This window comes from Cyanistes caeruleus, chromosome 3, assembly GCF_971803275.1.
Source record: "Cyanistes caeruleus chromosome 3, bCyaCae1.hap1.1, whole genome shotgun sequence".
Lineage (NCBI taxonomy): Eukaryota > Metazoa > Chordata > Aves > Passeriformes > Paridae > Cyanistes > Cyanistes caeruleus.
Genome location: NC_141703.1, coordinates 28,292,698 through 28,315,621, shown reverse-complemented (window position 1 = coordinate 28,315,621; position 22,924 = coordinate 28,292,698). Strand labels below are relative to the sequence as shown.

The window sequence follows — 22,924 nt, the reverse complement described above, 5'->3', positions numbered from 1 at the left end:
GAGGCAGAAGAAGCTCTGCCAATTTAAAACCCACTGATTTGTGAGCTCACTATGGGACTTGGCCCTCAGCAGCCTCCTCAAGACTATTTGGAGCTGTGAAAGGGATGTGGAAGGTTACCAGGCACACCTTCCCTCATCCCATAATGAGGTGCATGCATTCCATCAAACACTTCTAGGGAAGGTATAGGGAGTGCCAGACCTCTTACCCTCCTTCAGGACCATTCACCCCACATTTATCTGGCAAGTAAATATTCATCAGTGATTGGCAGCCCTTCCCAGCCCCTTTCCCACCAGAATTAAATCCAACAGGTGTGGGTGGGTGGGAGAGCCACAAATGCCATTAATTTTCAGAGGGATGGGGAGGAAAGGGCAGAGGACCTTTCACTAACAAATTTATTATGTAACCCAGTTCTTCTTTCTCAGTATAGGTATTTTTTATTTCATTTTTACTTCATTGGTTCTCTAAAGAGCCCAGCAGAGATCAGGCATCTTCAAGGCTTCAGAGGAGTGAATGCAATGAAAACGGAGGCAATGCTTCCAACAGGGGGCCTAAATCAAGAGTGGAAATGCAAGTACCATAAAGTGATTTATAAACATCCTATGGTTTATAATTATCTTTTCCTCATGTATATGGCATTTACACAGCATATATTGCTTGTTCTTCAGTGGTCTGTGTGTTTAACGGGTTAATTTTATGTGTAGAATGCTGTGCCTCCCATATGAGGAAAAAAGATGGGAATAGTACCATTTTCATAGCAGGACTTCTCAATGATTTTACTAAGCCCTCATAAGTCTCACTTCAGCTACTGGACTGATGTTAGAATAACTGTAATTTCAGCACTTATCTCCTTTTCTGGCTGAAAATAATGAACAAAGAAAAGTAGTGGAAAGAGACAGCTGGAAGTGGAATATTTTTATTTCCCCCAGTTTGAGACACAGAGAAATAGAATGTCTCTGAGAGGAGGGGAGGGTAAAATAATACACTTTTAGGTTTGAAAATGGCTAAGCTACTGGCTGATTCCTTACTCTGCCAATTTATCATGGAAACTGTTAAGTTACTTTATCAGAATTCAACTAATTCCCTTTTTGATGCTTGAGTCTGTGTAACACAAGCTTCAATTGAATATGAGGGGGTGCATTTAGGAGAGCTGCTATTTTTGGCACTACTACTTAGGAAGGAGTGCAGACTAGTGCAGATGTTGCATTTTAGTTCATTAAACCTAAAATAACAGCTAGGCAATATGAAATCTCCCTGAAATTTCATTCTTATAAAATGCTCACAGATAAGTATTTTCCCCAAGATTATGAGGAATTTACAAAGGATAAAAAGATATTTTCAGCATGCATTTTCTTTCCCAATTCAGTTTCCAAGTCACAAGGCTTTTTGCAATATTCTGATCTTCCTTTCACCTCCTAGGAGACTTGAACCTCAAGTAGAAAGACACATCAGGTAAGAAATATCAGTTTTGCAGATTCTGATGAGGGAATTACAGACATCTTTGGACAATCCATTGAAACCACCCCAGCCAAGGCAGATAGAGAAAGTCTGTCTGCTTTGGGATCATGCAAGACTTCTATTATTGATGTTTAGCCTAAATCAATGTGGAAACATTAGTCATTTAGAAACTCCAACCTAATCTGTAAAAAAAAAAAATACTTCCATGTTTACTTTCTTAATATGTTTAAATAGTTTTCACATGCAGTGCTAAACAATTTCTTCAGGAATTTAGAGAAAGATGCCATGGTTCAGTAGCATCAAAGAACTTCAGTTTTCCACAGGAAAAGTTATCTTTAGAAGGATAACATGATGCTATGTGATAATAGAGATCATTGAGACTCAAATACATGTGTGTCTCTATGATAGCATGGTCTGGGATAGAGATGAAAGCATTGTAGACCATTATGGCCAGCTTGGACAAAGATTTCATTAATTTTTTTAAGTAAGGACTTTCGATCCATTTAGCCCCAGTTTCATTCAGAGAAATCTATCTCCTGAAAGAGATGTCCCAAAGTGGATATGGCAGTGAGACACCTGTCAGGATGTGGCCTGTCACTTTCTGTGTAATTGCTCCCATACCCCTCTTTCTGTGGACAATTGAGATGTAAGAGAGGGCTTGCAGTGGATGACCCAGGCAGAAGGACAGCTGTGTCCCTTTTTCTGCTGCTTTCCTCTCTCCCAGCTGAGTAGATAAACAGCTTTTATCACTGATGTGCAGAGGAACAAAATTTGATCACAGAGGAGAGGTGTAGTGGTGCTTGACGAAGAAGAAGATAGAACACCAGAGGAAGCTTCAAGCATCAACCCAGGGCTTAAAGGAATGGTATCTGCCAAGGAAAATCCCTCTTGTTGACAGATGAGTTTCCAAAAGCTTGGAAAGATGAGGCACTGTGTTACAGGACTGACAAGTCCTTCACTGGACAAACAGTATTGTCAGAAAATCTATCCCAGGACCTCATGGATTAAAAAAAAAGCTATAGAGGCCATTGCAGGATAGAGGCAGCCCATCAAACAACTCCCCAAGCAGTTAGCAGTTAACCAGGTGGGGCAGCCATCCTGAACAGCCCTCACCAGGCTGTGAACTGCGTGAAGAAATAATGAAGATTTACAACAAAGAGAGTGGAAGACAACAATTCTTACAGTATACAGTATTTTCATCTACTTTCCCTAGCATTATTTCTCATTCTTTCCCCTCACTAAGGAACAGGTGGTGCCTTTCATTTTAAGGAAACTAGAGTGAAACATTTTAGTCTTTGCCATCTTCACATTTCTTTGGCTTCTAATTGTTTGCTAAACCCCTCAGCTCCATAGTTTGCTCATCTGTAACCAAGGGCAGAGATCTTGGTGGCATGTTTTTGGAAGTGTTTTGGGATAGAAAGACAACCCCCAACAACATGTGGGGGATCTTCATATGGCTGAATGATAATAGTGCAAGGACCTATGCAGAGGAGCTCTTGCTTCTTTCCTCTGGGTTCAACTTGACTGCCATGTGGGGCCTGAATATGACAGATGTGAAGAACCTTTTGGGTTTCCTACCCCTGCAGATGGAATCTGGGATGTCAAATTACGACAGAGGTTGCAGTAATTGCTGGTCTTCTGAGCTGGTAAATACTACCCCTTAATTTAGGATTCATTAATTTTGGTATAATCATGATTTATCATTCCCTGTTCCAGATGCATGAAACAAACACATTGTGATTGTTCCAAGAAACGAATCACTCTGTGTTTCCAACAGCCCCAGAGACTTGCTATTATGTAAAATATAGCTCCCATTCCCTGTGGTGTTCCCAGCAGCACACTTCAGCATTTTTAGGCAAAATCCCCTTTCCATAGTCTTTCCCCCTCCCACTGACCCACTGTTCATGGCTTCTTCTCCAAAACCTTACTCCTGTGTGTATTACCTGCTTCTGCTCCCCTTAGCACTTTTTCTGCCTGCAGTCCTGATAGCTGTTATCACCCTCTGGAGATAAATAACAACATCTGAAACTACCATTTCACTTTATCAGACATCCAGAGGCCTCAGGAACTTCTGAGTAAAGACAGGCTTGAAAAACTGAGCAGTTGGCAGACATGTTAAGAACTTAACTAATTTCCAAGGCAGGAGTGGCAATGTCAAAGTCATTCCTGGCAGATCTTTGTCTAACTTGCCTTTAAGGGTTAAGATTAGGACAGGAAGGAAGTGTGGAAGTGTGGAAGTGTGGAAGTGTGGAAGGCAGGCAGGAAGGCAGGCAGGAAGGCAGGCAGGAAGGCAGGAAGGAAGGCAGGAAGGAAGGCAGGAAGGAAGGAAGGCAGGAAGGCAGGAAGGAAGGCAGGAAGGCAGGAAGGAAGGCAGGAAGGCAGGAAGGCAGGAAGGCAGGAAGGCAGGCAGGCAGGCAGGCAGGAAGGAAGGCAGGAAGGAAGGCAGGCAGGAAGGCAGGAAGGAAGGCAGGAAGGAAGGCAGGAAGGAAGGCAGGAAGGAAGGAAGGAAGGAAGGAAGGAAGGAAGGAAGGAAGGAAGGAAGGAAGGAAGGAAGGAAGGAAGGAAGGACGGAAGGAAGGAAGGAAGGAAGTTTTCAGTCTAACATTTGTGCCTGTAAAGGATGAAGTGTCAGGCAGAATTTGTCATTTGTAGTTAGTTATTTGGATCACACCATAGCAGTAAGAGAGTCACTGAAAACTGGGTTCCTCCAATTTGTTATGCTGCTCTTGGGAAATGTCTTGGGAAGATAGGGAGAAGAGAATGTAATGATATCTCTTCATACTCTGCCAGCCTCCAACAACTTTTGGCTTGGGGATATCTCAACCTGGAGGCAGTATCCATACTGAATATCACTTTCACGAACTTGCAGTTCCCTCCTGGTTGCCTGAAAGGAAATTCAGTTTCCAGTAACAGGTAGCTCTACTCTGTGTTGCTGAAGAACCATCTTCCTTGTGTTAATTTTGAACATATTACCTACCAGTTTCATCTGAGGCCTCCTAGGTCTTACCTTTGGAGATTTCATGAAAAAATGATCTTTATTCATATGCTACATATTCTATGCTGTCTTTCTCAATCTTTATCATATCTCCCCTCAGACATCTCTCCTAGGCCAGGGAATCTTAGTCTACCTGTTCAGTCTGCACAAATGCTACTTCTCGTGTTTTATCATTCCTCCTCAAACTTTTTCAATATGGCAGTTTAGTTTTTCAGGTGATGTAGCCAAAACTTTAGCATTCAGTTTGCATTTTGGCTGCTTGTGTTCTGTTGTTTTGGGGTTTTTTTGTAAACCTATGCAACCTCTAAATTTCACATCCAGCTAGACACGTCAAAACCATTACTTTATAGCTAAAGTTAAGTTTCCCCCCCACCCCATTCACTGTTTTATGCACATCTACATTCAGTTTGAGAGGCTACTGTAGTGCCCACTCATCCTGTTGCCTAAGATCCTTTTCTCTCATCTGGTTCTTCAGTCTTAGAAGAATTTCCACTAATAATCTCCTATCAATCTCTTAGCTGTAAAACCTGTCTATCTTTCAATTGATTTTATGTGATACATGCAAATATCTTCCTTCTTATCCTGTCACTGTGTTTTTAAGGTTTTGTGTGAGGGCCCTTAGTGAATACATGGAAAAGGACAAATAGGCAGATGCTGTCAACCAAAGACCTCCTGTATCTCCATGCTGTTTATCTTATAAGAACCTGAGGGATCTGTAGAGCATGATTTCTCCTTACCAAGCTATATTGAATTTCTCCCAGTGTATCATATTCACCCATCTTCTCTACCCTGTGTGGTGATTTCTACTAAATTTCTCAGTATTACCAGGCTCTATTTCTCCTGCTTTCTCTTGGAAGCATTTAAAAAAGCTGATGCTGTATTGGATACATTCAGGTGTTCAGTTCTAAGTCTGTTTTAAATAAGAGGCCATGGACTAATATTTCAGCTAATTCATCCTCAGTCCCTTTAAATCTGTTGTATGAACACCATCTAATTCTGACATTTTCTTCCTATTCATTTTGTTTTTTTGCTCCATACCTCTTTGACAGACACTTCAGCTTGAAAGAGATCCTCTGACGATACCCATGAGGAAGCATTCTGCTGCAGGAAGCTCTCCAAGCTCCCCACAATGAACACAGAAGCAAAAAAACCCAGATCATTTAGCCTCTTCTGTTCCAACCATCAAGGACTTCAAGGACTGGTTATCTGTTGGACCTATCATTCCCCAAACCCTTCAACTTGCCTAATATTCAAACGAAGCATACAGTTACAAATCACTTCCCAAATTACTTCAGACTCACAATATTTTGATGTAAGTAGAAACAGTCACTCTCTCCAGTCTGGCCATGATTTGGGACATCCTGCTTTGAAAAAAGATCCTTCTGTATGGCAACAATTATTTTTCTTCCCAGCTACTGTTTGTATATACTACAGATAAACTGAGAGGGTCTGAGATGTAGGCTCAGACATATATTATGATTGAGTGCATGAGCTTAGAATGTGCACTTTGAAGTAGAGTCCTTGCTGTTGATCCTCTTAGGCCTGTGCTTACTTTGAACCCTATAAGTGCTCAGGCCCTTTAAATAATAGGATTAAAGTAATCATTTGGTTTCTGATGTGAATTTCGTGTCTACCGCTTCACATAGAGCTGAAAAAATATACCATCCATTCTCAGCCTGATAGGCATATGGGTTGTGTTTGTGCCTGCCAAGTTTATATTCACATGGCTGTCTAGTGGAGTTGCTGTCTTAATGTGAATGAAATTCAAATGTTGTGAGTAAAACGAAGGAAATACTTGTAACAATGGATTGTCTTGAAGATAAAGTGTCTCTTGCTGGAAGATAAGTAATTTCTGTGAATCATTAGAGGGGAGTCAGAACTCACATTATGGAGCAGTGCTAGTCCTTTTGCTTATCCCTAATGTCTAACCATGAAGACCAGTGAGTCCTGGCTGGGTTGCTACAATGTAAATGCCTTACATGACTGAGCACTGCCCATCTGTCTGCCCCTGAAGACCCTCTCCACAATGATGCTGACTCTTCCTTATATCCAGAAGGATTTCCATGAACCCAGACTCCTCACTTGCAAGAAAGAGTTTCTAACACTTGGATATCCAGAAAAAAATGTGGGGAAGGGACTGGCTTGTCTGGCAGCAGACACAGCACTGGTAGGCAATGGGAACTTCATTGCAGGAGACAGCAGAGGAAGACTTGTGAGGAAGGCAGACTGCTCTACCTGAGTGCTTATAGCACTTTCACAGCCATGCCCACACTGCTTCTCCTGCCAGCTTTCTCCATGAGCATGCTCTGGAGCCAGCACTCTTTGCTATTTCCTTTAGTAAGCTGCAGATCCGCCCTATATTTATATTAGTAAACACAGGGTAAAAAGGCAGAAAGGAGGCATGGCTGGCCTCAGATCTGGTCCTTAAAGGACCCTTACTTCTTTTTTCTGAATTAGGAAAAAGTGCTATTTTTCTCCCCTAAAAGGATGTTGAGAGAAGAAATACTCGACAGTGAAAGGCAGGTAATGCGAGCATGTAACACGTAACATGTTTGACCTGTGCTCACACAAATTCCTCACTGGGGCTTATGTGGTGGTGTTGAAAAGTAAAACAGAGTTCCTGAGAACTTCCTCTCTATTATTGTTTTGTACCAAAAGTGCCATGCTGTCTCTCTCTCTTTGTATTATAATTAGTATTCTAGGCCCCTGAGTGTCCTGCTGCCTTCCACACCCAGAGCTGGAGGCTGGGAGATGTGTTGCAATGGAAACCATGCATAGGGAATTTGAATACCAAGCATTGGAAAAATGGTATAAATAACAGGATAATGGGCTTCTGTGTGATGGCATCTGCGCCTTGCAGGTATTTCTGTTTTCATATGGTAATCTCAAGGCATGTTGGGCTTTGCTTCCCAAGCCACAGACTACCAAAAAGAAGCACTAGTCAATGCTGTCAATGCTTCCCTTCTACAGAAAGCATGCAAATTTCTAGGAAGACTGGTGAAAATCTGTTCAGTTTGACAGGGAATATGCTCATCTGAAAGCCCACTAGCTTTGTTTATGAGGTGTGTGAGACAGCTTCTGTCCCCACTTATTTTCTTCTCATGACAAAGTGTTTATTTTCCTTTTTAAAGGAGAGCTCTACTCTAATTTGTTGTGATATGGGAGTTCCACAGACACTGCAGGAAAAGGAAAGAATATTACAAAAGACACCCTGTACAAATGGCTTAATAAAAAAATATTACTGAAAGTATGAAAATATGAAGTGAAATTGAGGGAAAATATTTTTCCTTCTAGTCTCCTTTCAGTTTTACTAATTCTTGGTAAGAGTGTAAAAGCACTTTTACTTGGTAAAAGTAACCAGTTAATCAACCTGCAGCAGAAACATTTTGACTTTTATGAAGTGGATAAATCCCTTTGCAATGTCTATGGTAGTTCTCCTTCCATATTTGTCAGAGGCAAGTGAGCAAAACCAGGCAAAATTGCTCCAGCTGCTTTCAGAAAAGCTAGGACTCAGTGCAATATGACCTATGCTTCTCAAAGCTGATCAGCATTTCAACATTGTTGAAACAGCCTGAGATTTATCAGTGTAGAACTATACTCACTGTGATATAAAGCCAAAGATAAAATATTGCAGTCAGTAATAATTCATCTCACTGAAAAACAACTGTGTCAGAGTGTCTGTGGTTTGGTTAGACAGCACATAGCCACAAAGAAGGAAAAAGGTAAGAAAAAATATGCAAATGCACTTTTGTGGTACAAATCTACACAAGTATGGCACTATTAAAATTAGAAGAAAAAGAAAGTGATCTGAGTTTTGTTAAAATAATCTGTGGATGCATCTGAGAGAACTCCTATTGATATCTATGGGACCAGGATTTCACCCCAAGTCAGTATTCACATCCACTTCCTTCTCTGGTTTTCTTCCTTGTAAAATAGCCTTTTACATTTTCTGTGTTAAAGAAGTGTTTGAATGAGGCTTCCCCTTCACAGCCTCTTGCCAGCTGCAGTCAAAGGTCTGCCTTGTTCTGATGGCTTCCTTTTTTCAAGGGAAAAACTAAAGTTATTCATCCACTAATCATATTTTTAAATCATAGGTAAGAACAAAGCATTATTGTTGGAGATTGCCTTTAGAATGGTTTCACTTTGGAAACAGGCTTTGGGTCTTTTTGTTTAACTTCACTTTTAAATTCAAATCCCGTGAAAAATCACAGCATTACTATGTATGTTCCTGCATTTTGTTCCAGCTAAAGACTTTTGGCCAACAGAGGTTTTTTAAAAAGCTAATGCTTTGTTCTACATGATTGGAATGCTGCTTCTGCTTCTCGTTTTTAAAAGGGAACACTGTCAATACACCAGTGGCTGCAATATTTTAACACTAAGTGCCCAACCAGCACAATTTTCTCATTTTTATTGTTTTAGCCAGAGGCTTGGAAAATAGACAAAGAATTTGAGGACATTAGAAAATTCTTAGTGTGTGAGAAGTGAGGCTATTAAAAAATTCTGGTTTTGTACATGATTTCTTTATTGCACAATTTACTGTGGAGGCACATCAGCTTAGATTAATAGCAAGATCTTGTGACGGGTGAAGGCAGCTGCCATGTCCCACTGGTGTCCCTCTAAAACAGTGCATTCTCTGGTAGGACACGCTACCTTTGGGCTCCAGGTAACAGGAAACTCATCTCACCAGTGCTGGGGAGCAGAAGATTGGAGCTCTGTGCAGATCTGAGCAGACCATGGTGTAGTGGCAAGACAGCTACGGCTGGAGAGGAGCGAGATGTGTGGAGGTGCTGGCTGCAGTGTCTGGAGATGTTAAGCCTTCCAAAGCATCCACGTGGGGACAGTAAGCCCCAAGACAAGATAAATGTATGTGTAGATAATGTGGTCTTTTACATTACTTTATTCTTCCAGTTATGTGCTGTTCTTGACATGAAAGGTGGAGCAAACTTGTCCCTAAGCATGTTTTCTCAGCACTATCTACACTGACTGTCACAGCCCACACCAGCATAACCCAGGAAAGCTAAACCAGACATGACATATTACCTGAGGTCATCAACCACGGTAGTGAGTGCCTGTCACAGATGAGGTTGGATACCTGGGGGCAACCTCAGAGGCCATGTCTTTACTCATAAATCAGATAGGACAGCAGGATGCTCCCAGGCACTGAGATTCAGTCACCTATGCTGGTCTGTTGACCTGACGTGTAAGGCTCTCCCCTCTGGGCATGGTCTAAGAGCAAATCCCCCTAGGACGGGTTTTGGATGTGTTCACTTGATTTCAGAGACCATGAGTGTGTAATGGCCTGGGCACAGCCCCAGGGCTGCATCTCCTGTAGGAGCGCTGCCAGGCATGTGTTGCCATGTCAGAGCCCAAGACACAGCCCTGGGACCGGACCAAAGTGCTGCACCAAGTGCACATGTAAACACCTACCTCTCATCTCCAGTCCCTGCATCTCCAGCAGCTTCAGACCAAGTAATCATCTGGCCTCCTGCCTTTGAAATCCTCACATAGGATCTGGCCTCCATCCAAAGCACTTTGAAGTGGGCTGTTCCTATCCTATAAGCACTGGCTTTGCGTCAGGTCTAAGGAGTCCTGCTCCTCAGAGTACCAGGGACCTGAGATCCTGTCAAAGCCCATGAAGAACTCAGCATCTGAAAAAACCCTTCTTTCATTTAAGTTCTTGAATAATGGAATAGTAAACAAACTCTAGTGCAATGTGTGATAGCTTTAGCTTTTAGACTAAAAGTAAATAAATATTTCTTACCTTTGTGTCATGTTTTGTGATCCTTGAATTTCAAAGCCTTTGGTTATAAGAATATTTATAATAAAAATGTATCTCTAAATGCATCCAAACAAATGTAAGCACATGCACAAATAATATTATTTTCCCTACAAGGTGTTCTTTTATTTGTTTTATTTTAAAATTAATGCTCTCATGAGATGAGGTTAAAAGTAATTTAATGTAATAATATCCTGATAATTGGCATTTGGCAGTTATTGCTAATGCTATTTTACTGGCTAGTTTTGATGAATTCCTGCTTTGAAACACAGTTATGATTCAGTGCTTTGCTTTCTTTTCCTTTTTCCCTCAACTGCTGTAATCCATAACAAATAATTGTTTAAAACACGAGATCAGCAAGCATCACCTGTAATTTTCCTTTTTTTCTTTCACGGCCACTAGAAAATGGTCTGAAAGAGGAGAAAAGTAAATACTCCTTCTGTCTGTCCACCTTTTTTTCCCCCCCACTATCTATTCATTTTCCAAACATTCAACATAAAGAAGAAAATGCTGATAGAGGGGAAAAAACCTCCAAAAACTAATTAAAAGCTTTCTGCCTTAAGTAATTCAGTTCGTTATTCAAGGAAGTGTCTATAGTTAGATATGGTTGTGTTCCTTGAGAACACGAAAACATGACAGTGTATTCTTAGTAAAGAAACAAAAGAGCAGCTGTTAGTTAGCACCTGGTTCCTAACAACAGACTGGGAATACAAAGAGAGACTCTCTGTGTGCTCTGGTAGCAAGAGAAGAATAAACATCTTAAAGTGCACTCTTGCCCTGAGAAAGAAGCACTCCCCTTGAGAAGTTGATTTGTCTTGATGGCAAATGGCAGGTGGAAAAGAGAAAAGGGTTCAAAAGACAGTGAAAACTAAAACAAGACACTATCTTACCTTGCTGCAGCTCAGTGCTGCCTCTGCTCATGAGTCTGTGAACGAGAGAGGACAGGACAGACTCGCCTCTATTGCACTGCCCAAACTATATGTTTCATAATTAGACAGTTGGGCATCTGTGCTTCGGGGGAGCTATAAATATAATATCTCCAAAGCAGCAGCCATGGGCAGGAGATAAGGACTGCAGCATCTCTGTGCTAACCAGCCTTTTAAGGTATCACAGCTAGAGCTGCATGAGGGCCCCGATGGAAAGGGTTTTGTGCTCTTGAGTAGTGCCAGCCCATCGCTTTGCTGCATTTGGGAGTGCCTTCAGGGGCACTTCAGGGGCAAGGCACCCCAAGGAGATGACGATATTTCAGGGCTCAATATTTTGTCTGAGATATGAGCAACTCCAATTTATCAATCAGATTATTTGTCCTTTGGGATTGACAGAAACACCTTAAGAAGTGCTGACTGCTCTGTGGATGTAACAAACTCCAACACTCCTTAACCTGTCCATCTGTCCATGCCAGGTGTGCAGCCCTGTTGCAGAGTAGTTTGTGTCTTGTGTCCTGCCTTGTTTTTGCCCTGCACCTCCTCATGCAGGAAGCTGTAGTGCCACCTCACTACAAAAAACAGCAGCTTTAGAGATTAGCCTGAGATTAGCTTTAGAGATTAGCACAAAGTCTGTGCTGGCAATAGGACTCAGGGGTGAACTTTCTGCTCAGGACTTGTTGTATCCTTCGTGCTGCAAGGTAAGTGTGATGCTGGGTGAAGGGGACACTTGTACATTAAAATAAACCAAGATGTTTGAAGTGGAAAAAAACCTCTTCTAGTAGATCCCATAGGAATAGTCTTGCTGGCTGGGGAGGAGAACCTGTCCAAACAAGGCTCAGTGTAGAGATGGGGTTACAACCTGCCTACCTCCTTGCCAATATTGGGTCCATCTCTGCATTTCAATGTACTTCTGCAGAGAAAGCTGCAGCAGAGGCATGGTCCTTGGTACAAAGATGAACTATTTTAAGGGGAGGAAAAGGAAAACCTCTCTATAAGATGGGGGGAGGGGGTGTGAAGGAATAACATCAGGCAGACTCCGTGTGCAGGCAAATGACTCTCCACAGCAACATACTCATCTGAAGAAGTACTGTGCTGTTGAACTGAGGTTGCCGGTTGTTCCTCCCCCTGGCTGAATCAGCAGTACTTGACAAGGGATTAAACCCCTTTGCTGATTTTTTTATTACTTCCATGATCCTGAAAAATACTTCATGCCCTTCATCTCTCCCTTCTCTCTCTCTTCTTCAGAGCTCTAGTTGAGCAGTAGTCCTTAGGAGAGAGTGTCACCTCCCAGCTTGTCTCTGAGCAGTTTGGACAGCAAGTGCAGGTCAAGCTGCAGAGGCTGGATACTAACACAAACTGTGTGCCAGGCTTTTTGGCATGACAAATTGATTTATGGCTTGATGTGGAGCCCAGTCAGGTTTTATGGTTTTAACTCCAAACCAATGAGAAGCTAGCATCTGAGGCATCCATCCTACCACCAAAAAGCTCGCAACAGCATGTCCCCAGCCTCTGCCAAGCAAAATGATTAGACAACCTGAGTCAAGCCTCTGGCAGAAAATGACTTTCACACATCTCCTTTTATCCCTGCAGAAATGCCTAGCTTCCAAGCACCATGGATGAGGAGCATAGCCTAGAGACTTTGGTTAGGGAGATAAGAGAAATATCCCGCAGATTGCTCGAGAAAGTATTGTTCTTCCTAGATCTAGTGGCCTTTTGCCTCATATTTCTTTAGCCACCATGTAAACAACCTTTTCCAGAACATTTCCCAGAACAATAAACAGTTATGAAAAGCTGTTTAAGCAGCAAAAGTGGGGTAGTTAAGACATATGTTTGGACAGCTCTGGAAAGCCTCAACCTTTTTATGTTAGCCAATTTTTTTGTTTGCATGATTCAAAGGTCCGGCTGATGTTGTAGAAACGACCTGGATAAATGATGGTTGTCCCCTGCCCCAGTCCAGGATGTTCTGGGCACTAATGACATCTTTAATCCCCAGGTGTCAGCCCAACTGCAGAACATTTTTGGATTTGGTGTACATGTCCAGCAACCAGGCACCAGCTTGGGGCAAATGTTGCCTTCCAGAATACTTAATCTAAAAATGAGAGAAGGTGGATTACAGATCTGCTAATGCAAACTTTACTGCTTTTGTCTCTGATGAGAGTCAATGTTCTCTAAAACTGGTTACCCCACATTGTCCTGCTAGTTCAACTGTCCCAGTTTCATTTTGGGTGTTGCTTTTACTCTCGAGGACTCTCACCAGGGAAAGTACTTATTGAAAAAGGATGTTGCCAGAAAGCTAAATCATCAGCAACATGTCAGGCCTTGATCCTGTGCTCCTGGCAGCAGGTAACAGCTGAGCCACTTCCTTGAGAAAGGCAGGAGAATGCCCCCACACCTAGGGACCAGCACTTCCAAGGTACAGAAGGGTGGCAGGCTAGCAGTAGAGGAGAGGTATTCCTGTGGATATTGTTGGAAGCAGAGACTTCTCCAGGTTTCTCAACTATACAGTGGTATTGGAATTTAGGCTTTATGAAAAGGGACGGAGGCTGAGGCTCTCTATCCCACAGCAGTGATGGCATTGCTTGGCACAGTCCCCCTTGCCGTTTCCATGGGGCTATAGCCCTGCTGCTTCCATGACTGAGGCACAGGCAGGAAGCAAATCAAGAATTTCAACCAGTTCCCTACTCCAAGGCAACAGGATGTATATGTACAAGAAGGGCTGCTTTACAATCACACAATCATTTAGTCCGGAAAAGATCTTTAAGATCATTGAGTCCAAATGTGCTTTAGAAATGAAATGCTGCAAGTAGTAAAGCACAGCTCCCCTGGAAACCATACCAAGGTGCCATTAGCCTTCCACTTCAGTGAGGTTAGAGGTTTAACCACTAATCCCTCACAATCAGGATTTACCTTGCCATTCTCTACAAGTCACAGAAGATGCCAGAGTATGGGCATCCAAAGAGAACTTAAATGTTCAGGATAGTTTTAACAAACCAAAATCTAACCAGCTTGCACTGGTAGTGTAAAAGAAAGAAGAAGAGCTCTACTAACAGATATTCATGGGAATCTGCCCTTGCTGTTCAAACATTTGTGTTCATGGTAGGCAGCACAGCGATTAAAACTGTGTTATGATGTTGTTGAGCCTTTAATCTAATTTGGGGGATTTAGGCATGGGTTCTGTACATATGATATTGACTGCCAGAAACTTAGCAGCAGAGCCAGAGGGGAAGAGGGCACCTGTGGGGATTATGTTGGTAGTCAATATTTTGCAAACGCTTCACACTCAGGTCCTCACAGTGAAAAAGACAGGATTAGCACTCGCTGTTATGAACAGGGGATTCGGCTGTGTTAGCAAGACATCAGCCTGTCAGCTTCTTCTAGCCCTTCACAGCCACAGGTCACACCAGTGCCTTCCAAATTAGACACCTGCACATAAAACTCTGCACCCAGCCCCTGCCACACCTGGGGGAGTACCTGGAGGATCCCAACCCCACCTCCCTGCTGGTGGGCAGCTGTCCTCACTGACACCGTTGTGCCCAGACTACGGAGCACAGGTGAGATGTAGGTGCTTTCGTATGAAGCAGCAAAGCACGGTGATTTCCAAGGGCCTCATCTCTGCCTGATTTCCCCTCCTGCCCTGTGTCTTGTGCTAAAGCTCCAAGAAGATGTCATTGCTGCAAAGATATGCTCAGGCTTGAGAGCAGGTTGGAACACTCAGAGCCCTGTGACCTGCATGTTTTCCATGCATGCTCTCATCAGCAGTTCACCTCTCACAGGTTTTGGCATCTGATGTAAGCCAGTTATCTGTGTGCTTTCTATGGGGGCCCATCTCCTCCTGCTGACAGAAGATGGCTCACACCAGACTTTCCTTCACATAAATTTTGTCATCAGCTAACTTCTGATCACTGAATTTATGTGAACTGTGCCTCACTCAGCACAAGATGCCCTTGCTTTGAGTAGTGTGCCACAAAAATAGCTCTGTTGGACGAGATGTAGGTTAACCTAGCCTATTTTCTTGCCTCTAGGCAGCAGTTTGTGCTTGTGAATATATATATCCCAGGACAGTTGTCCAAATTCCCACAGGTTTTGGGTTGGGAACACTGAGACAGAAGCAAATTATATTTAATGACCTTGAAGCATTTCTTTTTCTTTTCTTTCCATGAATTTTCTGCTGCTTCTCATCCCAAACACTTGAGGTGTTTGTTCTGTCCCATGCCCAGTCTCTGCAGCTTGTACCCCTTGGGCCTGGTGGTTGTCAGAACTCTCCAAAACCTCTAAAACCAAGCTTTGCAAGGAAAGCCTAAGGAGATTTTCCATTTCTCCCCTTTCTATCTCGTGTCCCACTCACACTGAGGGAGATGAATCCAGTCCCCAGGCTGCCTTTCTGTGCCTACTTAATAGCCCTATGCCTCAGGGTTCACTCTGCAGACCTGATGACAGCACTGACAAATGCCCTGAGTGAGGAGAGAATTTCACCACTCTTGAGCCTTGAGGGAGATCTGGATATATTTTCAGAGTACAAACAAAATTGGAAAAGCAGAAATCATTTATTCTTCAGTCTTCCACCTATCTGCCCAGCAAATATCACAGATCATAAAAGGCCACTGCTCTTAACAGCTGTTTCATGGCCCCATCTCTGTCCTTTCCCATTTTGGCTGAAATAGTCGTTCAGTATACTTTAGCTGTTGTTTTTGGATCATGCTAAGGTTTCTTCAGTCCCAAACTAAATCCAGCCTCATAATCCACCAAAATAAGTCCTTACAAAGCTAAGCAGGCTTCACTTAACAACAATAAAATCTTTTGTGGTTTATAGTGACAAAAGGATCTAAGTAGTTGCCTGAGTTCAAAGCAGATGAGATAAGCAACTCCAGTAACACTGAATTTTGGTGCCCTGTTTTCCCACTTACCTGCCTGTTTGAGCTAATGCCTTTACCCCACTCTACCTAACTCCACCAGTGAGTATGAATACACATGCAAAAAATTGTTTCAGGACTCCTTTTAGAAGAGAGGAATTTTCTCCTGAGGTAACTCTTATCTCAGAGAAGTACAGTGCTGTGACCCCAGCAGCAGGAGTCAGGAGCTGCCGCCAGCAAAATGAAGAAATCAAGAGCCCAGTCTGCTTCGCCTGCCTCCAAGTATGAGGCTGCTTGTATGGATCAGGAATTTTAGACTAAGCAGTTTTATTTTGGCATGTACAAACACAAAAGCAGATTTTTGTAACAGAAACTGTAGATTGCCTTAAGCATAGGTGTAATCACCAGCCTGCCCACAATAAGTAATCATAATCCCAGTTCTGACATTAATTCATGGTGTGACCTTGGATATGACACTCACATCCATGTTATCCAACCTGGCAAGTAAATGCAAGTCCCAGTGACGGAGAGAGATGGTACAAGTGCCAAGCACTTTGAAAAAAAATCAAACAAAGCTCCCAAGGGCTCAGGTTCACACTTGTAGGGGAAACTATGAGAGAGATCATTGCTCAAAAACAAGATTTGAAAAATATACTGAGATGATAAAACCCAGCCCTCAGTGGACTTAGAGTTTTCCACACCTCCACAGCCAGTAAAAGAATCTTTCTGTCAGGAGCCCATTTCCCAACAAAATGTCCCAAGACTAGCTGTGCTAGCTCTTTCCCCACATCTGACTCACATCTGAACTAGGGGTATAGGGTCTTGAATAGAGTGCTTCAGCACCTCAAAATCACCCTGTCTGCATCCATTACCACATTGCAAAGAAGCTGTTCTTAGGCTATATAAAGTAGGCCTTCAGATGTAAAATTGTAGGATATTCTAGTACCTTCAAAGGTACTTCCCAAAGCAGCATGCAAATAAAAACTAGGATAATGCAAATAGAACTGGTGATAGATCTAAAATCTTGCAAAAAAACTGTTTAAGCCTTGTATTGTGCCTGAACATTGTGGAGTAGGGCAGTAATCCCCCTTTTTGATATTGCCCTAATGCAAGCCTGGTGGCTCAGGTTAGCCTGCTGAAGACCATCATGTGCGATTTGAAACAAGCCCAGTGATATTAGAAAGTTGTGTTTATAAAGAGCAGCTGTTGTTATTACAGAATATATCCTTCCCCTGGAGACATAATCAACAGGTAACTCAATCTTTGCTAGAGCTTTGCTGAAAGAAGTGCACTCTATGGCTACTGTGTACCTCTTAGGCTATTTAGCACAATGAGAAGAATTTCACTGTAGAGCCTAGATTAGTCTGGATGCAAGTGCTCAGATTAATGTCCAACCTGCCACCTGCCACTGCCCCTTACCCAGATCCTCTACATGACTACAGTAAACTTCAAGTGCTTCTTTTCTCCTTACATTGGGTCACTAATTTTCTCCTCCATAACATAGAAACCCTGAAGATGATTGAATAAATACTTCATCTGTTTCAGTGATGCCTTTTGTGAGAGCTCATAGTGATTTCACTGGTGGATTGAAAAAATTGCATATACTAAAACTGCCATTAATTTCATGGTTAAGTTTAATGGAGAACATGACTTATACCAGGAGGACAGCTCTTTATGACACCTCAGTTAAACAATAGCTATTTCTGACATCATTGGGGCTGCTCAGATTTTTCAAAAACAATTCAAAGACTGATTATCAGCTCTATGGACATACATTAATTTGAAAGATTTGACAGACATGTTCAGCTATTAAGTTGTTGGAGCGCAGAAATCAAAACCAAAGCATGCTGAGCAAAGACATGACATGTCTCTGCTATATAGGCCTTCTCAGCCAAGACTAGGTACATTTTTATACATTGATCAAAATGCACAAATAATTTTCTGATTTTCAAATTGTTGGAAAAAAACCCCACAGTGTCTTTTTTATGCAATGAAAAGATGAATTTACATTTGGTGACTGAAGGACAGTGAAATTAGAGTCTTTATCATGCAAAATCTGCATTCTGTTTTTGCACATATCCTGTCTACGAATTTGCTGACCTTTTTCTAATGCTACCTGTATGCATACCTCATAAAACCATCACGCAACGTAATTCTAGACACTTTAGCATTACCATAATTTTCTATGCATTTTATTCCCTGTTCCACCACCTCTTTTCCTCTTACTTGTTATAACTGGCACACCACATGTCTCCCCTGCTTCCTTTCTGCCCCAGACATCTGCAGTGTCAGCAGTGTGGTCTTCCAACCTCCCCTCTCCACTCAAACCAGGAAACCTGCAAGGTAATCCTCTGAATTCCTGCCTCCTTAGCGTCCTTGCCACCACTTCTTTACCCTCAAGGATTAACAGATGTTAAAACAAAACATCTGCCGTTTCTCACCTTCCCCTCATTCCCCTCACCTCCCCATTTAACTTTATTTCCCTACAGCACTTTTTTTCTCTTCGTTTGCCATCGCCAAACGTCCTTGTGGTGTTCCTCACCTGTCCAGCCCCGCACAAGCGTGTGCCTCAGTCCCGGTTTTGGCCGGGTGTGCCAAAGCAGGGCAGGAGCTGTGGCCATCTGTTGCAGCTGTTGTTTCATGGCTCCTTGCCGTGCTGGAGCAGCCCCTGTCTCTCAAGCAGGAGGGCTGCAGAGAGCAGTTGAAATCAATAAATCACCCAGACACGCCAGGTATGCCCAGCAACAGCAATAAGGGCAGCTGCTGAGCGCAACCCAAACACCTCTTGGAAAACTCTTCTGTAAACAAATCTGCCACTGAATTTTTGGGCACAAATATTAAACATTCTGGACAGCACCCTGCCGAGATGGAGACGAGAGGTTCACAGCTCTCTTTCATCTGTGATCATACTAGACTTGGCTCCTGCTGAGCAAACAGCAATGCTTCTTTCTGTCTTTTAGGAAGAATCTGCTCTTTTGCTAGAGTGTATTGAGAAGGTGTTTTTCTGAGTCTTTGCATGAGCCATGGGCATCACCTGTAGTTTGAAATTGATCTTGGGCCTGAACAGATTCAATAGTTGCCAAATCTAAAGAAATATTAAAAGAAAGATCTCCTGGCATTAAAGGATCTAGAGCTAAGGGAGATGAACAAGCAGAAAGAAAGAGAAGTTATCTCTGCCTTGTATGCTGAAATGCATTTAGAGCATTCAGTTCTGCATATCATTTCAACAAATCCTAAAGCAAGATTGGATCTCAGACCTGTGGACTCTCTGATTCTGATCCTGCTCTGGTCTTGATCTTTTGTGTCAGGATGGGCTGTGGAGACAATTTTGCCTTCTGGAAATCAAATTTTAAGAAAAACAGATATTGACTATTGACAGATATTGATGATCATATTGATGATGAGGAGGAGGAGAAGGAGGACAAAGAGAAAGAGGAGAAGGAGTAGAAAGTGTGATAGGGAAAGGCCCAGAAACAAAGCTCTCCAAGTACCCTTTCTTGTGTTAAAGGACTGAATTGAGAAGTTTTCACAAGTGGGACCTTTGCTGCCATGATGAAAAATTACTTGCATCATCTCTCAATGTGATTACAGAAGTTCTGCTGCTTTTCAAACATGTCAGCAGCTGAAATTGCCCAATTTTTTCCTTAGTAGCTCTGTAGATATGAATGCCAGAATACTTATTGAGGACAACCATTCTGTTTAACACTGTCCAGCCAGCATTGCTTGTCTAAAAACAAGCTATTTTCTAAGTCAAAACCATTTTTCACAGAGGTGTAATCACATTAATGTCAAGCAACCCAAGATTATTCCTACTGTTCATGTGACCATTGCAAGGGTATCTACAGACCTTAAAGAAGGAGTGAAAAACTTTTGCCTTCAGTGACCAGTTTTGAAACTTTGCAAGTGAGGATTTTCACCACTGTCTCATATGAAAATTAAATACAGGGACTACTTGATCCATTGGCTAATGTGAATCCTGGATTTTGGAACAGATGAAAAATAAAATTGTGTTAATAGAGTATAGAATTTGATAAATTACTCTTGGTTTTAATGTTTCCCAGAAACACCTTTGAAGGAAGAGGATGCCATCTTGGGGTATTGCATAGGCATAGTTCATGCCAAGAGTGTTTATGATATTTTTACCCTGAAATAATTTGATTGCCATTAATTCTTGTCTCAATACAGCCAAGATCTAATTAACTACATGTATTATCACTGTTTATATCTACTATGATTTTCAGCTTATTCATATACAGTAGCTGATTTTTTCACTATATGAAAATTAATACAAGGAGGCCTGAATCTTGCTCTGCCTTTCAGGAGAACCTTTCCTTCACAGTCAGCATGCATTAAGGCAAGCACCAAGATATTTTGCCTGGGCAGAAGAGCCCACCTATCCAGCAGGCACCAACGCTTCCCAACTCAGGCAATGGCATGAGTGGGAGTGGTGTGATGAGGAATTGAAATAGCCCAGGGGAGAAAAGAGGTGTGCAAGGACATGCATACCCCTTAATAAACATCCCCTCAATGAAATACATGCTGTGGACCAGGTCTTGCTTAAAGACAAGTTTCAAGCTGAAAGGTATGTAAGCATGCTGAGAGCATTTCATCAGAATAAAACAGATAACAGAATAATCTGTCTGCAGCTGAAAGTTTTCTTTGCTTTATGCATAGCTGCCTCTAAATAAGGAGATTGTAATGCTGATCTTTGGATTCCTGAATAAATTCATTCCTTACTTTATCTTCATGCCTGTCTGGTGGTAGGAGTGATTTAAGTATAACTGGCAAGCCCACCGTCATTCCATTCCCATATAAGCCACAATTCAGTAAAGGGGTGGACTGTTCTTCTAGAAAAGATACAAAGCCAGAGGTAGCCAGATGCTTCTCCACAAGTTGCATGAGACATTGTGAAAGTTTATAATGAGGATTGTAAAGGAGGTCTTCTCGGGACACAGTCTTAATCTCTGGAAAGCTGGAAAAGTGCCTCAGCAAGGCATTTCAAGGAACTCCATCAAGTTCAGGGTGCTAGGGTTGGCTGAAGTTCACAGCCTTTAGGATGTAGGTGAGGCTGCTCCAGCTCTGTGGGTATGGGTCCAGCCTGTGGTGAGGCTGAGCATATATTCCTGATAGGCAAATACACACATGCACACAAAATGCACATTGCCAGTTACATGGGTCAGCACAAAGGGAGCCATGCTGCATGCTGTCTTGGCACTCCTGGCTTCACAGAGGATATCTAAACAAAGTAAAAATACCTTTTAAGCACAGAGGAATCGCTGGATCTCCAGTTCTTCTCGCATGTATGATCTTGATGGATTCCATCTTGGAATGTCCAACGTGAAATACGTAAAAGAAGTGTGATTTCTAGAGCATTCAAATGCTGATGAAATTCAGTCCTCTGAAAGCTTCATATTCCCACAGAACAGAATCTCTCCCCCAGGAAGCACAAGTGCTGTGTTTGTCCTCAGCATCTTTGCCTCACGTACTCCTGGAACTGAAATAACCCCAACTGCCATATTTAATTAAATTTTTGCTTTGAAAGGTCTGAGTGTTGTATTGAGACTGCATGGAAAATATGAGCACAGATAATTGTGTTAGCTAGGAATAATCAAACAGCTTGCAGCTTAAGAATAGGCTGATGTTAAGTGTTATCCAAGCTGACAAATCCTGAGGCTATGGCGTTAGGCTGATCCTGTTCTGGATGGCTGAAGAGCTGAGGCAGTAAATGTTTATTTTAAAATGGGCATCCAAGGGTGTGTTCCAGATGATTTGTTACTCCTTACTGAGGTTGTGTGTATTTCCTCAATCACCACTATAGATATTAGCCCAGCCAATGCTTGATACTGCATGAGCAAAGCCATTTGTAAGAGGGAGAGCACAAGACCTGGGCTTACTGTTGGCAATACCTAGATCACAGAGATGCTTACAGACAAAGCTAGGGAGGCTTTGGCCCCTTTAATTCATACTCAGATGGCTTTTTTCTTTACTGGCATTCTGTTTATTTTCACCTCACTGAAACTGAAGATCTATCCTGTGAGGAAGAGGAGAGCTGTAAGGGAGATCGTGGCATTTGCACAACACTCTCCACCTCTGAGAAAGGTTTATCAATCCCCTGTATCCCAGGTGGTGAGCTACGCTCTGTGGTTTGCTCTGAGCTTTCCACTGTGCTTTAGCAGCAGAGAATTCTGTGACACAGATGTAGCAATAAACTTCTGCTCCATCCTCCAGGCCACTTCAGCCATACCAAGTGGTCTCCCCACCCTCAGCCCCTCCTGGCAGCTCCTGCCCAGGCAGGTGGGTGACACAGCAGATCTGATATTTGAAGTGGCACAGCTGGAGGCGGCTGTTAGTGGGGAGAAAGCAGCACCACTATGTTTGCTTATCCCTTATCAACATACTTCGAATAAAAGACTGTAATCCTTGTTGATTATTTAGGCATACATTAAAAAGAGCCTCTACCAAGGGATTGGGAAGTTACGGCAGCTAATTAGTAGAAAAGCCATTAAAATGCATTTTATCTTAAAAGTAGCAAGGTGTGAAAACTCTTGTTTTTAAGGCTGATCAATTGTGTGCTGTCAGTTCTAAGGCAAGATCATAAAGCAGGCTGCTAAAGGCAATCATTAAGAAGTAAAAATCTTGATTTTCCAACCTTTCTGAGGATATTATTTTTAGGGTGCGTGTTAAATGCATCCGTGTGCTTCTAAACCAAAAGATGTGAAAGGAAACAAATGTGAGACTTGTTTCCCATCAGCAGCTTGGCTCAGAGGGCTTTCACGGTGGGAGGCTGCTCTTTGGGCTCTCTCAAAAATGGAAAAGCAAAGCTCAGTTCAGCCTCAACACAACCCAGATTATAAAGACTGACTTTGGACCAGGCCCAGACTAAAAAAATCACAGCTCTCGTTATCCCAAATCAAACCTTTA

The 22,924-nt window shown here is 42.4% G+C and overlaps 1 protein-coding gene and 1 long non-coding RNA gene across 5 annotated transcripts in view; one reads left to right on the top strand and one right to left on the bottom strand.

Moving 5' to 3' along the window:
• FHL2 (four and a half LIM domains 2) overlaps positions 1–11,350 on the bottom strand; it is a 37,672-nt gene extending 26,322 nt beyond the window's left edge. Inside the window, exon 1 of one of the 3 annotated variants that reach the window (XM_023918207.2) lies at positions 11,118–11,350. The gene's annotated coding sequence lies outside the window, so the exon portion shown is untranslated. The remainder of the gene's footprint in view (positions 1–11,117) is intronic. The other 2 variants (XM_086880337.1, XM_086880336.1) reach the window with 2 other exon arrangements.
• LOC147654036 (uncharacterized) lies at positions 309–8,192 on the top strand. Of its 2 annotated transcripts, none has more exons than XR_015284291.1 (3): positions 309–568; positions 1,418–1,450; positions 5,501–8,192. It is a non-coding gene; the product is annotated as an uncharacterized LOC147654036 (long non-coding RNA). The 2 variants fall into 2 exon arrangements; XR_015284292.1 differs by having other exon boundaries at positions 314–568; positions 1,365–1,450.
• Positions 11,351–22,924: the final 11,574 nt, after the last annotated feature.